Source organism: Macaca fascicularis, chromosome 6 (assembly GCF_037993035.2).
Source record: "Macaca fascicularis isolate 582-1 chromosome 6, T2T-MFA8v1.1".
Taxonomy (NCBI): Eukaryota; Metazoa; Chordata; class Mammalia; order Primates; family Cercopithecidae; genus Macaca; species Macaca fascicularis.
Window position 1 is genome coordinate 101,987,512 of NC_088380.1, and position 22,407 is coordinate 102,009,918.

General features: G+C 51.2%; 1 protein-coding gene and 2 long non-coding RNA genes across 3 annotated transcripts in view; 1 reads left to right on the forward strand and 2 right to left on the reverse strand.

Moving 5' to 3' along the window:
• The window catches only part of LOC135971519 (uncharacterized), a 106,273-nt gene that overhangs the window by 63,993 nt on the left and 19,873 nt on the right, over positions 1–22,407 (reverse strand). The gene's annotated exons all lie outside the window — the stretch shown is intronic.
• On the reverse strand, positions 6,832–10,688 carry LOC135971126 (uncharacterized). The gene is made up of 3 exons (XR_010587205.2): positions 10,500–10,688; positions 10,296–10,394; positions 6,832–7,416 (listed from the first exon to the last, which is right to left on the reverse strand). It is a non-coding gene; the product is annotated as an uncharacterized lncRNA (long non-coding RNA).
• LOC141407033 (uncharacterized) lies at positions 19,732–21,383 on the forward strand. Its single transcript, XR_012413962.1, has 2 exons — positions 19,732–19,998; positions 20,351–21,383. It is a non-coding gene; the product is annotated as an uncharacterized lncRNA (long non-coding RNA).

Consider the following 22,407-nt stretch of genomic DNA (forward strand, 5'->3'; position numbering starts at 1 on the left):
TGCTCAAGTACTCCCTGCTGCCTCCTTGCAAACAAAAAAAATATCCAAAACCCCTCTTAAAGAACGTTTACTATAACCTCGAAACAAGACCCATCCCGAGACCAGGGAAGATACATAGGCATATCTGACATCTGGTGGGCGTCAGTGACCGACACCAAGGCTTCTGTGTGGCGTGTGAAGCCGGAGGCCTGTCACGGTGACTCAGGATGGGGTCTGAATAGGGGTCTTCCAAGCAACTAGGCAACAAGGAAGCACACCCCAAAACCCACCTCCCCGCACTCATGTACCTGCCAGAAATGCTGCGTGGCCATCCACACCAGTTGTGAACCAAGACCGATCTGTGTCCTGTGGCCCTCACAACGTCCGTACATGCCTGGGCCCAGCACAGGCCTGCACGGCACCCTGCTCACCTCCAGTGGGGCTCTCTCCTGCCAAGGGGGATGGCCCTGAAGTCCGTTGAGATTTCCAAAGCTCTACAAAGTCGTCCTTCCTCCTGCTTGTTCAGAAGGCCTAAAGCCCTGAAACACCAGTGAGAAATGACCTAGCCTCTTAAGGCAGCTCAAACTCCTAAACACAGGAACGCTGGACCGCTCTGCCCTCGAGAGCAGCTGATAACCCACTGGGCTGAGCAGAAGGCACAGACGTCACATCCAGAAGCCAGTGGCGCTCACGTTTGCATTCCAGGAGCCGCCATGTGAGCCCCTCTAAGGCTTCCAAGTCCCACTTGATTGTTTTCATCGTATCTCTGTAACGTCAGACTTTATACCTAATGGTATCTATAAGATTGTTTCTACTTTTATGAGCACATATGCTCCCTGACTTACCATGGGATGAAACTGTTCCAATAAACCCAGCGTAGCTGAAAATATCCTAAATAGAAAGTGCATTTGATATAATAGTTTCAACTTACAAGGAGTTCATCCAGAGGCAGCCCATCTCGGGCCAAACAATGCACTGAGTGTGCCTAGTTCGCACCATCACGAGGTTGAAAAAAAACACAAATGTAACCATTGGGAGCCAGGGACCTTCTGTATTGTGGCTCCTGTCTTCAAAGACAACAGAAACCTCTTCTTAGACAAGAATCAATTTATAATCCTCAGAATGTTAAACTAAAATTAGTTTAACAATCTACAGGTTCAAACAAAGCCAAAGTAGGCCCACAAGGCCGTTTGTGCCATTCGCTAAGACACACGACTCTGTAATAACCCTCACCACAGCCCCTCAAACCACTTAAGATTTCATAATTAACTCAATTAAACAATGGAAGTCATCCCCTTGATCTTTGACATGAAGGGACAATTTCCCCCCAAAATAGTACCTCTTTCCTTGACATGATTTAATCTGTGGTTAGAGTATTTAACAGGATTTCTTTTCTTCCTAGAAAATAAAATATACACCTTTCTAATAGGAAAAACACTAACTGATAATGCTATAGCTTAATCAGGTCCAAAGCGTTTTTTTTCTAAAGTTAAAAAAGAACCTAACTGCATCTTTGGACCTTATGTGAGGTAGTGTCCAGGGTCACTGGGACCCCTGCTTGGTCAGTGCACCCGGGTACCAATTAAAGACAGAAACCCAAGGGTTCAAAGCCCCTTCCCAATGGTTCCTCCTAGTGGAAGCCATGGGCACAAGGGAATGCGGCATTCTACAGAAGGCTTTGGGGATAGGTTGCTTGAGAACATCAAAGTGGCTCATGTCCCCTGAATATGAAGCCAGTGACAGCTCCCAGCTTCAATGCAGCACCATCCACAGCAGCCAAGGTCCGGAATCACCTGAGTGCCCGTCAACAGGGGATGAAGGGAACGTGGCCTGAACATACACAGGAGCAATACTCCACCACACAGCGGAGAGCCCTGTCATCCGCAACAGCATGGATGGAGCTGGAGGACCTTACATTAAGCAAACGAGCCAAGCAAAGAAACGGTGCATGTTCTTCCTCATAAGCAGGAGCTGAGAGATCTCATGGAGGCTAAGAGTAGGTGGTCAACAGGGCCCAGCAGAGCCCACTCATAAGCAGAGGCTGCTAATGGGCACAAACACACAGCCTAATGGGAGCACAAGACCTACTATTGGTAAATCAGCAAGGGGATGGCAGTGGGTTATCTACTGTGTATTATCAAAACAGCTAGGAGAGAATAACTTGAACATTACCAGCACAAGGAAAAGAAAATATTTCAAGTGAAAGATATCCCAAGTACCCAGATTGATTAATATAGGGATGAATCAAGATATCACATGCACTCAGAAAATATGTACATATATTATGTATCAACAAAAACAAAAACCAATGACAGAACCATTTGGGAAGCACGTGCAAGAGAAGAATGGGAAGCCTGACGTGGTGTGGCTGTGTGTCCCCACCCAAATCTCATGCTGAACTCTAACCCTGTGTTGGAGGTGGGCCCTGGTGGGAGGTGATTGACTCATGGGGGTGGTTTCTAATGGTTTAGCACAATCCCCCAAGTGTTGTCCTCATGATAGTTCTCCTGAGATCTGGTTGTTTGGAGGTACACGGCACCTTCCCCTTCACTCTCTCTCCTCTTCCAGCCATGTGAAGACATGCCTGCCTCCCCTTCACCTTCCACCATGATTGTAAGTTTCCCCAGATGTAGAAGCCTGTACAGCCCACAGAACTGTATGCCGATTAAGCCTTTTTTCCTTTATTACCCAGCCTCAGGTAGTTCTTTATAGCAGTGGAAGAACAATACAGTCCTCAGGACCAGCAATGTTTTCCTTCTACCCAGCGGCCAACAAGGGTCCCACACCCTAGCTGGTTTTCTGAAGCCTTTCAAAGAATGCTGAGGCTGTTTTGGGGATACTAACTTTCCCCATCTCTGGCAAACCAGATAGGGCATCCTATTTGCCTCTTACCTTTCTCAGAGAAACCCAACCTCTGAAACAGCCTCCGCCAGGGGCCTCCTTCAGCAGCAGCAAAGCTGAGTGTTCCCTGCACTTCCTTTCTTCTGAACAAGTAAACATCTTAAGCTTGTTTTTCCATCTTCCCAGCTCATTGAAAAAAAAATATTCTTGTGTTTTCTATTTTCCTCACACACACACACATAGAAGAGAAGTGCCGTGAGGTCAGGGGCTCTTGTTTTCCCGGATCTGAGCCTGGCCCTCAAACACTAGCCGAATTCATACTAACACGATATCCAGAGGCAGAAATGCAAATATCCCCACCACTTCAAATACCCTAAGAATCTAACAGACCGAGTGGCCCATGTAACTATGGTTTGTGCTGGGCCATTCAACTGGTGTCCAAATCCCTTTCCAAGTGAGCTCTTTAATTTTGGGACTTTTCAGAGAGCTTTTTGTTGTTGTTGTTGTTCTGTTTTTATTAAAGGGATCTATTACAGTTACAATCAAGAATATCTCAGGCTGAGTGTGGTGGCTCATGCCTGTAATCCCAGCACATTGGGAGGTCAAGGTGAGCAAATCACCTGAGGTGAGGAGTTCAAGACCAGCCTGGCCAACATGTTGAAACCCCGTCTCTACTAATACAAAAATGAACAAGCCATGGTGGCAGGCACTTATAATCCCAGCTACTCAGGAGGCTGAGGCAGGAGAATGGCGTGAACCAGGAGGTGAGGCTGCACTGAGCCAAGATCGTGCCACTACATTCCAGCCTGGGCTACAGAGCGAGACTCCGTCTCAAAAAAATAAATAAACTAAACTAAAAGTAAAGCAACACGCCCACTTAGTTCTTCACCAATGTCAGATACATACGTTAAAAGAAAAATAATATGAAAGCATGTTTTTAAATTTCAGTGTTCAATTTAACTATATCTTTTAAGAAGATAAGAAGATAGAAGTTCCCCAAGGATTGGGGGAGAAAAAAGCAGTTAAGAAAATTTTAAAACCTCAGGAGAAAAACAAGTAAGGGATAAGACCTCAAGGCAAAACTTTTTCTTTGCACTTTGATTTCAAAAGAACAGAGAAGCCTAAAATATGAACTCTCCCATCTGCATTTTATATTCCTCTATGTCCTTTGAAAGGCTGGAGATGGGATCCCAGGTTCCAAAGTGCCTGGCCACAGCTCACATCAGGCCGCATCTTTCACAGCCTTTTACTCCCCTGACTGTGCCTAGAGAGCTCTGTGGCCTAATTTACACATGTTCATCACTTTGAACAAAGTCTCAAGAAATGAGACAAATATTGACACTCCACAGAAGCAAGTATTCTCTTCTGAAAAGTCAAGTGTCAGGTTCCCATGAGCCAGGCAGTTCAGTTACAGAAAGTACTGGCTGATTTGCTGGTTTAGTGTTAAATGCATTTAAAATGTTAAGTGATCCGGCCCCCCTCCCAGTGGGTGGGCGCGTTGAGCTGGCTGCAGTAGTGATGCACACTGACCACATTCTTTCCTTTGGTTTTGCTTCAAGCAGTGCACCCCACACCCAGGAAGAGACCATAGGATGGCATCGAGGTCTAGGACAGTTCTAAGGAGAGCTGCAGGCCAACTGCCTTGTCCACAAATAGTCTCTCATTTCAGAGGAAATCACGGAACAGTGTTCATAACACATGAATTTTAAAAATTCATATTTCTAATTTCATCCCATTAGAACTTTTGAAGAACAGATGTGCACCTGCTCCAAGTCAATGAGAGGACACTCGGACAGTCCCTCACAGGTCCTTGGCCTCTGCCTCCCACCTAGAGAACGTCAGCTCAAGCCGATCACAGCACAGTGCGATTTTCTGTAAATAATGTGCACGCCTACATCTGAGCTGAGATGTGAATGTCTGGAATGTGTCTGCTAGGCCCAGGAGGAACTGCAGCAGCTCTGGGGACACAAGCCACTAAGGAATCTGATTTGGAGGGAACTCAAGGTAACTAAAACTAGTTCCACTGGTTTTTCTTGGCAAAGATTGATCAGGGAAACTGTTGTCACTGTTGCTAATTCATGGTAATTGGGATGGGGACTTAACAGAAAGTAATTAGAGCAATTACAGAATTTGCTACTCAATTACAATGGCACAGATTCCTGAGAATGGAAGAACTGTTGCCCAGGAATAGAGCTCAACAGGTCCTCCCCATGCCCCGGGAAACATGGCATTTCCACCCACCCCTGCTTTGGTCCCCTGGCCACCACCCTCCTGATCTTGGCCATCTGATGGCATCACTCCCCACAGCTGGAAACACCTGACTTCTTGTCACCCTCCCATCTGCCCTGCCTTCCTCCAGCCCAGCACACTCAGGGATGCCCACATACAGGACCAGGAAACCAGGGTTACCCTAAACCAGTGCCTGCATTCAAAGTCCTCCACAGCAGGACAATCAGCAACGGCCAATACTCCCAGAACCTTCCACCTCAAAACGGGAGCACATTTGGATTCAAGTTGCCAACACTGCATTCTCTTCGCCATGTACACATGGAGGCATGTCGGGTTCCACCTAAAGCTATCATCAGGTTCCACGCTGGCCAGGAGCCCAAGCCTAGTCACTCTGCATGATCTCAATTCACCACCCACAGAGAAGCCTGCAGTTTTCTTCTGGTGCACGGTGTGGATGGTGGATGCATTTCCCCTGAAGACTTGGAGACGGGAGCCTGGCCAAGGAGGCCAGTCAGCAAGGCACAGACATGCCCCTCTGCTGTCTACACACAGTACCCAAGTCTAGCAGTGCTCACTCTGTGGTGGGATCCATCTGGCCCTGCACAGGACGCGGGGCACAGGAACCGTGCAGCCTGGCTGCAGCCAGAGGCCTATGGCATCGCCACGAGGCTCTCCAGCCAAGGTGTCCTCACCACAGGCAGAACCATGCAAGAGAACTGCCTGCTGAACCGGAAGCGTCCCAATCTGCTCAGCCAACACAGAAAGACAACGGCCACCTACAGCTGCTGAGCCCCAAAATGTGGCCACTGGGCCTGAAGGGCTGAATCTGGAATTTAATCTGTGAAGTTCTTTTCAAATGTGTTTAGCTATGTAATCAAACCTTTATTCTAATTAAATTTAAAGGAGCCTCTGGCTATGGGCTCCCTTGTCGGGCATCACAGCTCCAGGGAGTAAGAATGGGAAGGAGAGGCCCAGAGCCTCTCTGCATTCTCCACGCTAATTCAACACGTCATCATAAGGAAAGGCACTCCAGCAGGAGAGGTGTACACGGGAAGAACTGGGTTGGCCCCGACACAAGTATGACCCCCATGGCATCACAGCTGCCTCAGCCAACAGGCAAAAGACAATGATGTCCACCTGGACAGGCCACAGGATGTGATGATGCACCCCAAGCCCTAGTCGCACAGCAGCCAGAGACCACCCGCTGCTCATCCCAGGTAAAACAGGCAGAGCTGCGTGAGCCCTCAAAAAGTGGAAGAATTAAGGCAATTCTCATGATTCCCATAACACACATGACACTCCTCACAGACAGACACAGGCTTTGCTGTGAAAATGCAGAGGACGGTGCAGTCCCTAGGTGGGCTGCTTCTTCCAATGATCGGGGAAGAAACCAGATCCGTTTCCTTGTAGGAGAATCATTTGTACCATGATTAGACAGAAGACAGAAGGTGGCTGATGTTATCAAATCACCAAGCACCGCATGGCTGCTTCTCCAAGGAGAACCTGGAAACTTGCAGCCACTCGTGTAGAAGCCACAGTGTTTACAATGGAGATACGTGTGACTGAGGTCTGGCTTCCTCAGGGAAGCTAAATTTGAACTTTCACCACTGAGGAATCGGTCATTTACAGTCAGTCACCCTCAATGTCGAAGACGGCTCCAGACACTGCAGCAGACTCAACACTCAGGGTTAGGGTCAGGGTCAAATTCACAAGTTTTACAAAATGTATTTACTTGGGATGCCAGAAGAGATGTAGTTTCACAACCCCGCCCCCCGCGAAGGGTTTGCTTAGCCCCTTCACCAGTGGATCTCACCAACGGATGACACATCCACACCTCGTCCATGGCAGCACAGAAAACCACTTGGAAGACAGCCACTCCCACCAAGCTTCCTGGCTTTGGTGTTTTAAATCTACATCTCATACGTGAGATTACACTCCTCCAAACAACAGACATTGCAACTGTCATTTCACCCAAAAGGGCTTTAGGAGATGACATGTGGCCCAGGCACCAGAGGATGCCGGCTGCCTTAATCTAGCCTAATTTCTTTGTGCCTGTATGGAGGCTTCAGATACAGCCCGGTCACATTAATGATTGTATGAGAAGCTCAGGGCATAGACAAACTAAGTACTGAATTTTTCCACGTTTATCGCCCTTTTGTTTTATCCAGAAGACAGCTGAGAAAAGCTGGGCCAGATCATCTCCTCGAGTGTAATGACTCCAGCCACTTCTCTTCACCCCAGGTCACCCGTCACACGCTTTTGAGAAACCAAAGCAATTCTGTTCTCTTCACTCTGGGTTCCAAGTACCAAATTCCTCCATTTTATCAATTAGATTATCAAGCAGCTGTTTGTAATCTGGAATGCAATCTGATACAAAATTTAAAGTTAATTTAGGTTGCCGTAACAGCTATTTACGTTATAGACAAGGCATGAATGAAAACTAATCTATTAGTTCATAGGACCGGTTTTATAAACAAACCAATTACTCAAGCAATGATTATCTTCAGTCAGATGCAAATTTGCTCATAAAAGATTTTCCAGTAGGATTTTTTAGATCCATGGTCTGTATTTCCTGAGCCTGTTTCTGCACCCCCCCGAGTGCACAGCAGGACTTCCCAGGGCATCCCATCAGCAGCCCCCAGCCCAGTAATCAAGTCCAAGCCCCAGCAGCCCCTCATCCAGGCGGGGCTTCCTCACCAGCACAGCACCCAGAGGTCTTCCAGGTTTAATGCCACGTGTGCGTGGAAAGTAGGGTGCTGGGAGGAACACAGTAGACATTCCACAAATGCAAATTCCCTCCTGGAACAGCCCAGCAACCCTCTGTACCTTCCTCAAAGTACCCATGCCAGGCAGGCGTAGAGAGTCTAATGGGGTGCCTAGGAATCAGCATTTAACATGATTCTGATGAATAAAAGTTTGAGGCCGGCCAGCGAGAGGCTGCCGTGGCCCCCACTCATTTGCAGGCTCTGAAGAGACACATATTCAGGTAACAGGCCAGATAGGACAAGGATGGGGAGGTGGAGGGCAAATTCCGTGGACCACCACCCACCCCACCACCCACACTGAGACTGATTTAAGGAGAGGCAAAGCCAGGGAGAAAAGATGCCCGCACCACGCAAGGGACTGAGATTTCATCTAAAGCAGACATGTGGCTGAGGGCCAAGGTTGGGCAAGCCGGGAGCACAGAACGGGGTTCACAGGCCCAGAGGTGCCCCCTATACCCAGACCCTGCGCAGATCTCCCAAGCACTGCCTGTGTCTCCTGCCTGGTTTATTTCCTGCTCCCCTTCTACTGTGTTGGTTTCTCAGCAGCCCCCTGAAACGCACGACCTCTGCCCCCCACCACCACACCCGCCTCTCTACAAGCTTGGTGGACTGAAAACAGCAGGGCGGGTAAGAGCTGGGCTCTGGGGCCAACATCCTGCCTGAGACATTAGTTCCACCCCACCCAGCTGTGATGTCAGCCCCTGAGATTTCTCAAATGTGAGATGGGAAGGTAACTGAACCCACTTCCCAGAGTGGCTGTGGAGACTGAGATCACATATGGCCACACCTCAGCGTCCAGCGCACATGGGACCCCAGCCGTGTTGCCCCTGATGGGAATCCCTCTATGCCCCCTCTGCTACCAGAGCCAACTCCCAGCAGTAGCTGTGGAGGGTACGTCCACTATTCCCTCTCCACTCACCTCCCATCGCTCCACTCAGTGACCTGCCACACAGCGGCCACCAGCAAACCCGGCCCCACTGGAAATTCGACCCCCAACACCCCCCACTTTGGGGCGTCTTCCACTTGCGGTTGCAAAGGGGGCCGAGAAATCGCCCTCAAGGGCGCTCACCTGTTCCTTATTGCACGTAATGACCTGCCACCCAGGGCCACCAGCAAACCTGGCTCCACCATCCAGGGGGTAACTTCCCCCCTACCCCGCTTCTTCCTGGGGTCTCTGGGAGGCTCAGAAACTGCCCTCCAAGGGCACTCATCTGTTCCTTATTCCACTAATACCTCGTTTACAGAAATCCACTTTGACTTCCAGCACTGCAGGTGTGACAATTTAGGAATCCTGCTTGCTTGCAAGCTCCAAGAGATTGTGGTCACATACACCCCACCAGCATCCCAGAGACCCAGCACTGTCCCACTCTGTGTTTAAAATTCCAAAATACTCTTTCAAAATGCTATTGGCATTTGGTTTGCACATAAAATGCTAAAAACCTTCACGTGAAACAAGTATCTTCAACAGTTTGATTCAATCCTAACATGTGAGTTACACATCTGCCAAGTTGTAAAGCCTTATGCATTTATAACATTTTATGTAGGGTCAAATGGTTCATTAATATAAATTATGAGAATCTCTAAGAAACAGGTTTTTTTTCTGGCATTAGATGACCAAAGGAAAACTGGGTTCTGGCTGGCTTGCGGGCCTGTAGAGGCAGACATATCTGCTGACACAACCAAGTTCCTTCCCATTGACGTGGCCTCATCCCAGGCCCCTCACCCACATCCTCACAGCCCCCCTGGAGGAGCAAGCTGACCTGCCCACATTTCTCAAATGCACAGCTCTTGCTCACGCTGCAGATGGAGCTCAAGGCACGAGCAGGCCACCACGCTAGAAATACCACGCAGCGTCCACGCCAGGTGACGGTGATTTTTCACTCCATCCCAAAGCCCCATGTATGAGGTTACAGTCATGACTACTAAATGGATTTTTAGACGCTCAAGACATACTTTGTTTGCTTTTATGCAACAAAGTTAAGACTATCACTCAGATATAGGCTCTGAAACTGTGGAATAATTATTTGGGAACAGAGCCTCTGCAACATCAGGATAAGTACTTGGGACAACACCCCATGACCTCGGTCCCCACAAACCCATCCAGACCAGAGGCCTCCCGCACTGCTCTGGAATTTCTGGAATTTCTGTAAAGGAGGTATTAGTGCAGAAAGGAACAGATGGGTGCCCTTGGAGGGCAGTTTCCGAGCCTCCCAGCCACACGGCCACGTTCAGGCTGAAGCCGCCCCACCTCCAGAAACACCGTCCCTCGCCGAGGTGTGCTTCTCCCTTTTTCCAGAACTCAACAAAATCTGAAAGGACAGGTCTGTGCAGAAAAACACAAACTACTTGCGATTCCTCTTCCCAGTTCAGGCTGCAGGAAGCTCATTTCAGTCCTCACTTTGTTCTGACTGTGGCTTGGTTCCCATAATAAAGTCAAAATTCTAGTCCCCGTGTCCTGGGCAGTGTGGCAGGCATACGTACCTTCAGTCACATGAGGAAAGGGGTGGTGAGCCCCCTTCCTTCACTAAAACTGCAGTTCCCAGAACCCTGATGCCATCCCCGTCACGCCACTGTGAACACCTGGACAGAGCACATTTCAATGCGTGCACCTTCCTGGGCTAGTTTTCTGTTTCTCCACTAAATCACCCCAAATTTAGCGCCCTAAACACTGACTTATTTTCTCACATTTCTGGAAGCTGCAGTCCAAAAACAGGTCCCACCAGCTAACGTCGAGCTGCCGGCAGAGCTGGCTCTGGGGACGCGACCCTCTCCTTGCCTCCCGCAGCCTCTAGAGGCTTCCGCATCCCCTGGTCCATAGGGCACCCACTGTCTTCAGGACCCACAGGGGCCCTGGCAGCCCCTCAACAGGAAGACGCAGAAATGTCAGGAGCCCGGGCTTCAGTGCTAGGGCCGGGCCGGGCCAAGCCTCCCCTCGCCTCCCCTCGCCTCCCCTCGCCTCCCCTCGCCTCCCCTCGCCTCCCCTCGCCTCCCCTCGCCTCCCCTCGCCTCCCCTCGCCTCCCCTCGCCTCCCCTCGCCTCCCCTCGCCTCCCCTCGCCTCCAGCTCCTCACCTACTCCCGTGCGAGCTAATATAGATTCCACTTTAACTAGTGTCACCTGTGTAAGTCCCCAGCTGTGAACTGGTTAACCTTGTCCACACAGACCCCGGGAATAAACTCACAGGCCATGGACCACCCATAAGCAATGAGTGACCACCTGCTCGGGGACCTCCATGGCCCAGCAGAGCCCTCCGGTGCCTCCCCGTGGGCTCAGGGACCGGCGGCTGGGGTCTGCAGTGCTAGAGGGCCCTGGATAAGAAAGACAGCTCCCATGTCGGGAGGCACCCGCTCACAGTTGGATTCCCGGTACTTTAAGTAGCCCAGGTGGACAAGCCGCGTCGAGTGCAACTCCATCACCAGAATAACGACTGCACGTGGCGAGTGCACGGGTGGCCACCCCTCAGCCCAGCTGGCCGCGCTAAGCTCATCACCACCGTGACGCCCAACCAGACTCAGCTGCTGGCAAAGTCCAGGCATCGGCCCCCCAAGAACATTCTGGATCACAATTCACAGTAGTGATTGAGATCAGGGCCATAGGTGGCTGAATGTATTTACAGGAGGACGCCACAGCCGATCTGGCTGGACTGAGAGCATTTCCCACTGTACATTCTTACAACACCATTTTATTTGTACTTTATTAAATTTTTATGGCTTTTTTCTGCCTATCTACTTTATGGGAGTGTTTTTTGTTCTTATGACTGCAGTGATACTTCAAGCTACAACTATCAGTGTGTAAAATTAGTTTGGAAGGCACCTTATTGTTAAACATTTCACAAGCAAACAGTCAGGGGCACCTAACCCAGAGGTCTGTTTTCTTCTCTGAGCCAAACCTACAATGGACTCAAAGAAGGAGGGGCTGGATCTCCAGCGTCCATTCCTAGGGGGCCTCCTGGGGAGCAGATATGGAGGGAGAAGCCCTGGGCAACAACACCGTCGTACTAAAGAAAAGTGCATTTGTGTAAACGTAAGCACCAGACTTAAGAGATTAAGCAAACCATGAAAAGAAACCACTAACCACAGCTTCTCCAAACCAGAACTAAAATTCCTTTAGTTTCAATTGGAAAAGCAGAAGTGATGATCAGGATACAAAAAAAATGACAAAGTATGTGAACACAGGAGAGTGAACAAGGGCCACTGTCTCTTCCTGTGTCAGTGGGAGCCTCACATCTAAGCTGGATTTAGAAGGTTGCTACTTTGGACTGAAAGTTATCTCCAACCCTAGTTAGTAAGCAAGTAGAGCAGAATGCTTCAATTATTTCAAGGTTTAGTGGTAAAGCTCTGCAACCCTCAAAACCATTTTAATCGGCGTGAATTTTAAAGTGACTCAATCTGCTGGCTGGAGTATCTAACGGCTTAACCACGAGGTCATGTTGGAAAATTATTCCAATTGCTTTTGCTTTTCCTACTGAAGATGGATTTGAACGTTCTCGTAGTTTGCAGTTGGCTCGTTCTGGGTGTTTGGTCCTGAGGAGGCCCAAGTACCTGGAGAGGAAGAATCTGAAACCTCAAGACACTCGAGTGCTGTCTGGGGAGATGGAGACCCCAACCTGAGGGCCACTGATGGACTCAGCATGGGCGCAGGGCCTCCCGACGCAAGGGCCACGTATTTGCCACTTACAAAACAACATAAGCACATACCCTCAGGTGTGCACACACGCTCTGTACACGCTCACGTCTGTCCGTGCCAATACCAACACACAACCCTGAGGTGTACACACACGCTCTGTACACATCTGTCCCAGCCAGCACCAGCACACACCCCCAGGGGTACACATACGCTCTGTACACACTCATGTCTGTCCATGCCAACAACAGCACACACCCCCGAGGTGTGCACACATGCTCTGTACACATCTGTCCCTGCCAATGCCAGCACACATTCTGTGCGCACTCACATCTGTCCCTGCCAATGCCAGCACACATCCCCAAGGTGTGCACACACATTCTGTACGTGCTCACATCTGTCCCTGCCAATGCCAGCATACACCCCCAAGGTGTGCACACACGCTCTGTACACGATCACATCCCTCCCTGCCAATATGAGCACACACCCCCAAGGGAGCACACACGCTCTGCACATACTCATGTCTGTCGCTGCAGTCTGAGTCAAACAGTCACAGAGGCAGAGGAGGAGGAGGAAGGACGCGATGGGCACTGAGGTCCTGGGCCGGTTCCCCTCCCTATCTCAGGAAAGACCCCTCATGTGCTCCTGCCGTCACTCACCCTTCCGCCTCCATCCTCCATCCTCCCACATGGATCAGGAGGACGCCCACTGCACAGAGCTGTGATGAGCATGAACAGAAGATGGCAGGAGCTCATGCCAAGGTGCTGAGCACGGGGCCTACGGAGTGCTTCTTTCTGCTGTGGCTGACATCATCAAACAAGAGGCTGACACGGCTTCCAGAGAGAAAGTCACTCGCTGAGACACTGAAACGTGTGACCTAGTAGCCTGTGAAGGTCTAAGAACAAACCAACAAACCAAACGGTTTTGTTTGTTTTTCAAACACCACAGCCTGTTTTTTTCTTTTTTTTCTTTTTTTCTTTTTTTTTAGACGGAGTCTCACTCTGTCGCCTGGGCTGGAGTGCAGTGGTCGGATCTCAGCTCACTGCAAGCTCCACCTCCCGGGTTTACGCCATTCTCTTGCCTCAGCCTCCCGAGTAGCTGGGACTACAGGCGCCCGCCACCTTGTCCGGCTAATTTTTTTTTGTATTTTTTAGTAGAGACGGGGTTTCACCGTGTTAGCCAGGATGATCTCGATCTCCTGACCTCGTGATCTGCCTGTCTCAGCCTCCCACTCCTGACCTCGTGATCTGCCTGTCTCAGCCTCCCAAAGTGCTGGGATTACAGGATTGAGCTACCGCGCCCGGCCCTTTTTTCTTTTTTTTAATGCTCTATCTTGGGTATCGTTTAGTTTAATTTCAAAGTAAGTCCAATAAATACACAAAATCACAGGACTGAGCATGGAGCATTGTTTCACTTCATGTCCTCCAGCCTTTAGGACACATTAAGGAAAGACAAGATTCCAGGATTCCCATTAGAAAGGCTGCCCTGAGGCACCTGCTGGGGCAGCCAAATTGCAGCTGTTGATGCTGCCCCCAAGCTGCTTGGATGAAGCAGAAGATTCCGGAGGTCCCTTCTCTTCTGCCCCTCGCCCAGGAGAGAAGGTTGGGGGAGAAAGGTGAGAGAAGACAGGAAGAAGGAGGGGGAGAGGGAGAGAGGAGGGGGGAGAGAGGAGGGGGAGGGAGGGGGGAGGGAGGGAGAGAGGAGGGGGGAGGGAGGGAGGAGGGGCATGTTCCATCCACCAAGGCAGCTGCACTGCAGAGAGAATGGAGGGTGTGTTGCCTCTCAGGACAGCAAGTTCATGCTGTTTATATTTGTTAGCATAAACAGTGACCAGCTGAGGACAGGGCTGTAATTGGAGTTGACAACGTTTTATTTTCATAGTTGATATTGGGGACCTGGACCTAAAGCACTGTACCTTGCCCTTTCACCAGTTGGGCCAATGCCTCTCTATACTTGAGTCTATTTGACTAAATACCCAATATTGACTAGGAATTATGGCGTGTAGGATACCCCTTACCACAGTAAGTTCAAACTCACGTTCTAAATGCAATTTGCTCAGGGACTGGCTTCTGACTCTGGGTGGGAATGTTAAGCTCAGTCCAGTTCAATTCAAAGAGCATTAATCAAGAAAATCCTAGACCAAGAGCTGTGTTAGACACTGGGTTTGGGGTGATGGGGATACGAAGATGTGGAATTAGAACTCGAGAAGCTCAAATGCTCTCATTTAATTCCCTAATGCAATTACCTAGCTTCAACTTGATGGCTATAATGTCTAAATTCACTTTTTCTTTATTCCAGCTCTACATAACAAAGCATAAATAATCACAGAGGAATGATTCTGTGTTGGACTATTCAGTGGACAGGACAGAGAACAGCATTCTGACCAGTGTGAGACACAGTCTCCGTTCCCAGGAAGCCCGTGAGGTGGCTGCACGGAGCACACGCGTGAAGATTCAGGAGCACGAGCGTCAGGTGACAGGAGGGGCACGGAGGCAGCACCAGACAGATGACTGCCGAGGGGCCGCTGCAGCCGGGCTGGCCGGGAAGGTCACGGGAGTGGGCTCAGGTGTCTCCCTCCAACTGCACTTGGTTTTCATGAGGACGCGTGCAGGGAAGGGGATGACACTGAAATGCTGTGGCGCTGAGGGGAGGAGGGGAGGGACGCAGGGCTGAGGGCTGGCCACCACCCCTTGCATCCATGTCCCTATGAACGCTGCCAAAATCAGCCCCAATGGGAAGAAGTGAGGTGGGTGAAAGAGGTGGACAGACTTGGCTTCCATGGAATTCACAGATTCCAGTCATTAAAAATCCCTTCTGAGTTTTCATCTGGAAAACTTTGCAAATGTATTTAGGGACAAGAGGCAGAAAATGAAGCCAACACAGTTGGGCTCAAACCGCCACCCTTCTCCTCTCTGCATCCAGGACCCGCCCTGAGCCCCTGAGTGCAAGGACCCCGAGCTGCCCAGCTCAAGAGCGTGGCCCCTGACCAGAGGAGGGAGCTGCACAGAGGGGCCCCCAGCACGTGGATGGCAGGATCTGTGCTATCTCAGTCCCAGGGCCCCAAGCAGAGAAGGCCTGGGGTTCCCAGCTGAAGTTTTGCTGTCTCCTCTGTCACCAAAGTCGAGAAGGACTGAGTGGGACCAACACCGGACCTGCAGTCTCCTCGCTCCTCGGTGGCTGCCGATGTGGCCCTCAGGCTGCGGGTGAGACCGTCTAGGGAAGCTCAGACAGCGGCGGGAATCACAGCCACGAGTGCTCCAGGGGCCCCAAAACACAAGCACAGCCTGAGGAAGGCAGCGCCCGCTCAGATCCACGTCCAGGCTTGTGTGCCACACTCGAGAGGCACACGGTACCAGAACATGGTGCTTTAAATGGCTTTGTGGGGTGTAGGAACAGAAAGTGGGGCCTCGAGTGGTTCAGAAGTCACTCCCACCAGCCCGCGGGGACCCAGGCAGCCCCTCTGGACGTGACTGGAGTCTCTCCAGGGCGGGCTCCAAAGTCCCACAGAGGTGAGCCTTGGTCTTGCTCTGACCTGAGGAAGGCCCCTGACAAGCATCCTGAACGTGCAGCCACACAGCTGGCTGACTCATGTGAAGGGACCTGCTGAACCACGAGCCAGGGATGGCTGGAGAGAACTCGACTAACACACGATCCCTGCCCAGGCGCCCACCTGGGGCGTCCACGAGAAAACTACGGAAGCTGTGAAGACGGAGGTGTGCACCGGGCTGGGAGAACACAGGGAGGAGCCGCACTGGGGACCGGGAGGGACAGAGGGCTGGGCCCCACAAGCAAACGAGGGAGTCGCTCAGTGCCATGAAGATCCCAGTGCACCCAGAGATGCAGGCCTGGCTGGCAGCACGACCTTGGCTGCAGGGGCCCAGGACCACGTGTGTTTGGCAGGAGCTGCCCTCCTGGAGCTGCACTATGGGTACTGTCATTTTAGAGGCAGGTACCTGATATCAACGATGACAATCAACTATGCCACCCTGAATTACAGCCGTGTCCTCAGCGGGTCACTGTTTACGCTGACAATTACAAAGAGCTTGAACTCGCTGTCCCAAGAGGAAACAAGCCCTTCATTATCACCGCCGCAAGCCTCTGTGCGGCCCTCCTCCCCCACGGCTTCCCGTCGGGGCAATGTGAAGTCCCATGACAGTGACTCAAGAGCCAGTCCAGTAGCTTCAGTGCAGGAAAAATCACAAAAACTCAAACACATCCTAAACGTGGGCAGTTGGTAGGAGCCGATTCCTAAATTAAACCTGTTGAGAGGCTTTCTGGGCTAGCACAGCTCTGATCACAGGCTTGTGCTTTCTGCTCCCCACGAAGGGCGGCGAGGAGGCTGGGCTCTGCCATTCTGCAGGCTCCGCTATGTGGAGTCCGCCCTGTGGCCTCGGTGGCCCCTGCCAGACAGTGTGACCGTCGCCCGCAGTGAACACTCAGCACAGCAGAGCAGGCTTGGGGAAGAACAGAAAGAGACCTCTAAGCCTGCAGAAGTCGCTAAGCCAGGCACGGCCTCACGTGCACTGCGTGTCAATCACGGCCTAAGCAAGAATCAGCTCTTAATAGTTCCAGTAAATGCAAAGACCGCCCTGGAAAACTGCCTGAACCTTTCTGACTACTCACAGGTGAGGAGCCACTGCCTGACACACAAAGGTAAAGAATTAACCTGAAACTGCATATTATAAAACTTATTTTTAAATGACGGCACTTAATTTAAAAGACTCCCAAAGAATACTGCATTAGAAAGTGACAGAGTGAAACTGTGAGGTTGACCACAGGAGTCCCTGGAAATTTCACCAAATGTTGTGTCAAAACTGGGAAACAGAAGAACCACACCTGATGAAACATTCGATTAATCACTCAAGTCCTCCCCACATAGGAAGTTATGTTAAAAAGTGTTCCCAGAAGGTAAAGTGAGCGGGAGGGCTGTGAACACACAAAGAAAGAGCCACTTCATCCACGACCACGACAAAAGAAACGCTAACGAGTGCCAATGACACACTGGAGTCCAGGACTCTGGGCGCAGCTGTGATGGGGACACTCAGGATCCCACTGTCCAGATGGGAAACCACGGTGGAAACACCAGGGAGCCTGTCCCAGGGTGTGGAGCCAGTGAACGGTGGTTCATACTGGGCCAATCCCTGCTGCCAGTCTCTGGGACTCCTGGGGACAGAATCCTGTTGACTTCACTCTGGGGTGCCAGAGGTGGCAGCATCCCCCAAAGGCACCTGGAGAAGTGGTGTTACCCTCCATCCCCTGTCCCCGGCGTTACCCTCCATCCCCTGTCCCCAGTGTTGCTCACCATCCTCCTCACCTCCAGGCCCCTCTCCGTCTCCTCCCTCATTTTCCTGTTCACCCAGAGCATGTCACATGACTCTTACCTTTTCAAGAGGCTCAGCTGCACCCAGAGGCATTCCAGCCTATTCGGGACGGGACACACACCCTGAGGAAATGCCAGCACAGGGCCGGAAGGGCCTGAGACCCTCTCACTGTCACCCAGGAAGGATGGAACAGCCTACAGTCACGCTGCTTGTCAAGCAGGATGAAAACATCTGTGTCCAAAATATTCTTTTCACTACAACTGTTCAGACCATTCGTGAATGAATCAGTTAAATACCAACAAGGGCCATTCCCACTTATTCTCTGGCTACAGTTTTTCACCCATCAGCAACCACACTCCTAGGACCTATCCCTAACGAAGTATCAGTGCCTTGTGCCTTTTAGGAAAACCTCTTTCTCTCCAGCTTTGTCCTCCTTCCACAAAAGGTGCCTCTGACTGCCTCACTCGCCGTACCAGGATTTCACTTGGCTACAGACGAAAATCTGCATGGGGCTCAGAGGTGGGTGGTCCCCGCATGGGCAGCAGCTCTGTGACATCATCCAAGGAGCCTGGCCCAGGCCTGTCCCACATGCTAGGACTCTGTCTTCTGACACTTGGGCCCCTGAAGCTGCTTTCCCTCCAGGCATCATGCCCCGGGCAAGAAGGCCGGACAAGGGCTCAGGGCTGCTGTGGGTCGGGAAAGCCTCCCGACACCTCCCTCTCCAGGACCTCCCATCAGCAGCCCAGCATCTGGACCTGTGTCACCAGCCACTCCGCCGTGCAAGAGAATTAGTTTTTTAGCTGGATGCGCTGCTTCCCTAAACAAAGTAGGGTGTTGTTACTGAGGAAAAAGCTGGCATCTTCTTGGCAACCCCGCGACATCCAGCCACCGGTTTTCACCACCCCAGAGATGTCCACCCAGGGCAGATAGTGTCTTCAACCAAGCGCCACTGACCCAGAAGTGCAGTAATTAGTACACTTTCACCAGAGTCACCCACTCCTTCACCTTTACACCCAAGAAAAACATGTTTGCCAGGCAAATTAGATGTCCGGGAGGTGTAAGGAAACCCCAAGCCTGCTTTAAGCCTCAGACTTTTGAGACAGTTGAGGGCTGTGCACACAAGAGCAGGGCTGCACCTCAAAGCACTGCTCCTGCTGGACATCACGGAAAGACTGCATGGCTCAGCCACATGGACCCTTCCAGGACTTCACCAGAGGGACCTCTGTGGTACATGCAATGATGTGCACTTCGTTCAGCCTCAAACAGACCATGCCCTCATTCCAGGGTCGGTGATCCACCTCCTGCCATCAGCCCCCCACCTCACCGAGGGTCTGCGTCTGCATCTGTCATAACTTTGCTGTTTTACCTGGGTACTAAAATGCAGTATCAGAATGTTTAAAGATCTTTAAATACCAACATTCTGGGTGCAGTTCTTGGCACTTTAATGTGGTCACTCAATGCAGGCCTCACAACTCTCAGGTAGCTCATACCTTTCCTACCTAACCAAGGAAGAAACGGAGGCATGGAAGGTGCAGCTCCGAAGGAGCAGGTTAGGATTCAAACCAGTGATCTTCGTCACATGCTGACCTACCTCTCAGGCTGAGATAACGTTCAAAATTAACCAGGTAGAACAGTGTTCCATAAATCAGCCAGAAATGGTCCTTGTGGATGGGCCTGTGGTTATTCCCTGAAGAACAAGACCATTCACCTGAAAATCCACCTGTGTCACACTCAAATGTTTACATATCCAATTATTTTTAAAATACCCCAATCAAGCATGTTTACAGCCATTTAGATCCATATAGATTGTCTGTTTTGCTGACAATCAACCCAAGACCTCTGTCAGCAAAGGACACGGTGCCAGGTTCAGAGAAGGTGGGACAGAGACGCAAACAGGAACAGCTCCGTCCCTGGGAGCCTCGCTCTGATGGGCCAGTGAGGACATATCACAGACCGCGAGGCACACGCAGACGGCAGGCCAAGAGAAGGGGCTGTGCTGCCGGGAGGCAGTGCATTGAGCTCTAGTGGATGGAACACTGCTAACCAGTGAAGGTGGAGAGAGGGCACCCGTCTGAGAGGATGAAGAGGCAGCAAAGCACAACTGGCCTCAGGGAACCAGAAGCCACAGGGACATCAGGCTGGGTGCTGCTGTCTGCTGGCCACTGGCTGGGGGACTGTACTGGGCCTGGAGGGACATCCCTGACACTCTCCACCGGATGCCAGGGGCACCCCCAGCCCCAGGTGAGAACCACGGATCCCATGGTGAATGAGGCCAGCCTGTGGGAAGTGGGGCTGGGACAGCTCTGCACAGCTTAATAGGAAAATTGGATTCTATTTTCTGGTGCTTTGGTGACACCAATGGCTGGTCAGTGCTGTCCGTCAGGAAGTGATTTGATGACAGATTAGAGAAGGGGCTGCCAAGGCCAGCGGGGCACTCGCTGCCTGGGTCCAAGGAAAAGGAAATAAAGGCTGGCGATGTGACAGTGTGGTGGAGCACGAAGGGAAGGAACTGGTGGAGACACAGGGCTGGCCCCGCACAGGGCTACGAGCAGCTACCTGGGGGTTGGCCTATTAATTCTTCTCACGACCCCAGGAAGCAGCTGCGAGGATCGCTCTCCTGAGGACAGAACTGCTCCAGAACTACACAGCGAGGATCCACAGAACCAAGATCCGGGCCAGCTCCACAGCGGGCGATCTTGACCCCTCACCCGTGGTCCTGAGGCAGGGATCAGAGCCCCCTGGACACACAGACCCTCCCAGGAACTGCAGGAAGGGGAAGCAGACGCCCCGGACCAGCGGCAGGACCCAGGGTTTGTGCCCTCCAGGTCACATGGGGACCAGCCACTGCACAGGTGGACACATGGTGTTTTAACCCGCGCTGGAGGAGGGAGCCTTCGCTCTCAGCGTGGAAGGGCGGAGACCCCACCCTCGATGGGGCCTGGCCTCCCTGCTTTAACCCGTGCTGGGGGAGAGGAGCCCTCGCTCTCAGGGTGGAGACCGCAGCTGGATGGGGCCGGCCTCCCTGCTGGGCACAGCCTGAGCCACATGACCAAGGCCAGAGAGGATTACCAAGGTTCACCTAGCCCAGCTTCCCACAGCCCCTGACGAGGCCACTACCCTCATCTGAACAGCCCTGTCCATCACCAAGCCCCACCCTCTTCTGCCAGCCCTGCCCCCACAAGGCCACGCTTCTCCCATGCAAGCCCCGCCCCCAAGGCCCAGCTTGCCTGCAGCCCCGCCCCACTGTCTCCACCCCATCTCCTGCAAGCCCCATCCCCAAGGCCCAGCTCACCTGCATCCCCACCCTACTAGGCTCCACTCCTCACCTGCAAAGAGCCACTCCTCACTAAGCTCCTCACATCACTTGCACAGCCCCGCCCAACATAGCACGCCCTTCTAGAAACCCTAGACACACTAGGGTTTCTGCAGCCAAACCTGATGATTCGCCGAGTGTGAGCACGAAGACTCAGTGCCCTGATCTGTTCAGTCAGGTTTTGCCATCAAATAGTTTGCTCTAAACTTCTGCAGAATCTTTCAGTTTTCTGAGCCATTTGGGTTTCAAAATTATAAAGAAGAAATTGTAGACCTATACTTACTTGGGTTTATATTAAAATGGATTCATTTGTTTTTTGTTTTGTTATTTGCTTAAACCTTTTCCATTTTTTTTTTTTTTTTTTTAGCATAGTAACTAAAAATGACAACACTTCACATATTTGGCCAGCTGTTGGCTCTGTGCTATGCTTGATGTTGTAGCAAATGTAAAAGACAAACAGCTTACTGTCTAGAAAGACTGACGTCGCTGTGACTGGAGGCACATGGTGGATGCCATGCAGAGGGCCAAGGACAAGGGCGGGAGGAGGAGTGGGAGCTGCTGCTGCTGGGGGGAGAGGGAAGAGCTGGACAGGGTGGTGTGAGAAAGCAGCTGCCTCTGGGCAGGGCTCCAGAAAGGGAGCCAGGCAAGTGACTAGGGGGTTCCAGGCAAGGTCCAGGCATGGATGTCCTGACAACAGACTTAGTGCATTTGTGAAATCCTGCAAAGGTCGGGCAGACAGACACCTGAGTTTATAGTACTGGCTACTATTAATAAGGGCCTCACCCAGAGTGGTAGATTCTTCTCCTTTATTTTTCAAATTTTATACAAATGTACTTATTTTTGAGACTGGGACTCACCCTGTCGCCCAGGCTGGAGTGCAGTGGTGTGATCTTGGCTCACTGCAGCCTCGAACTCCTGGGCTCAAGCGATCCTCTCACCTCAGTCTCTCAAGCAACTGGGACAAGGTGCCACCACGCCTGGCTCATTTTGTGTGTGTGTGTGTGTAGGTGTAGGTGTAGGTGTAGGTGTAGGTGGAAACTTTGTGTCTAGGCTGGTCTCAAACTCCTGAGTTCAAGCAATCCTCTTGTCTTGTATATTAGTCTAATCTCACACTGCTATGAAGAAATACCCAAGACTGGGTAATTTATAATGAATGAGCTAAAAAGTAAAGAGGTTTAATTGACTCACAGTTCTACATGGCTGGGGAAGCCTCAGGAAACTTACAATCATGGTGGAAGGCACCTCTTCACAGGGTGGTATGGAAGAGAATGACAAGTGAAGGGGGAAGCCCCTTATAAAACCATCAGATCTCGTGAGAACATACTCACTGTCACGAG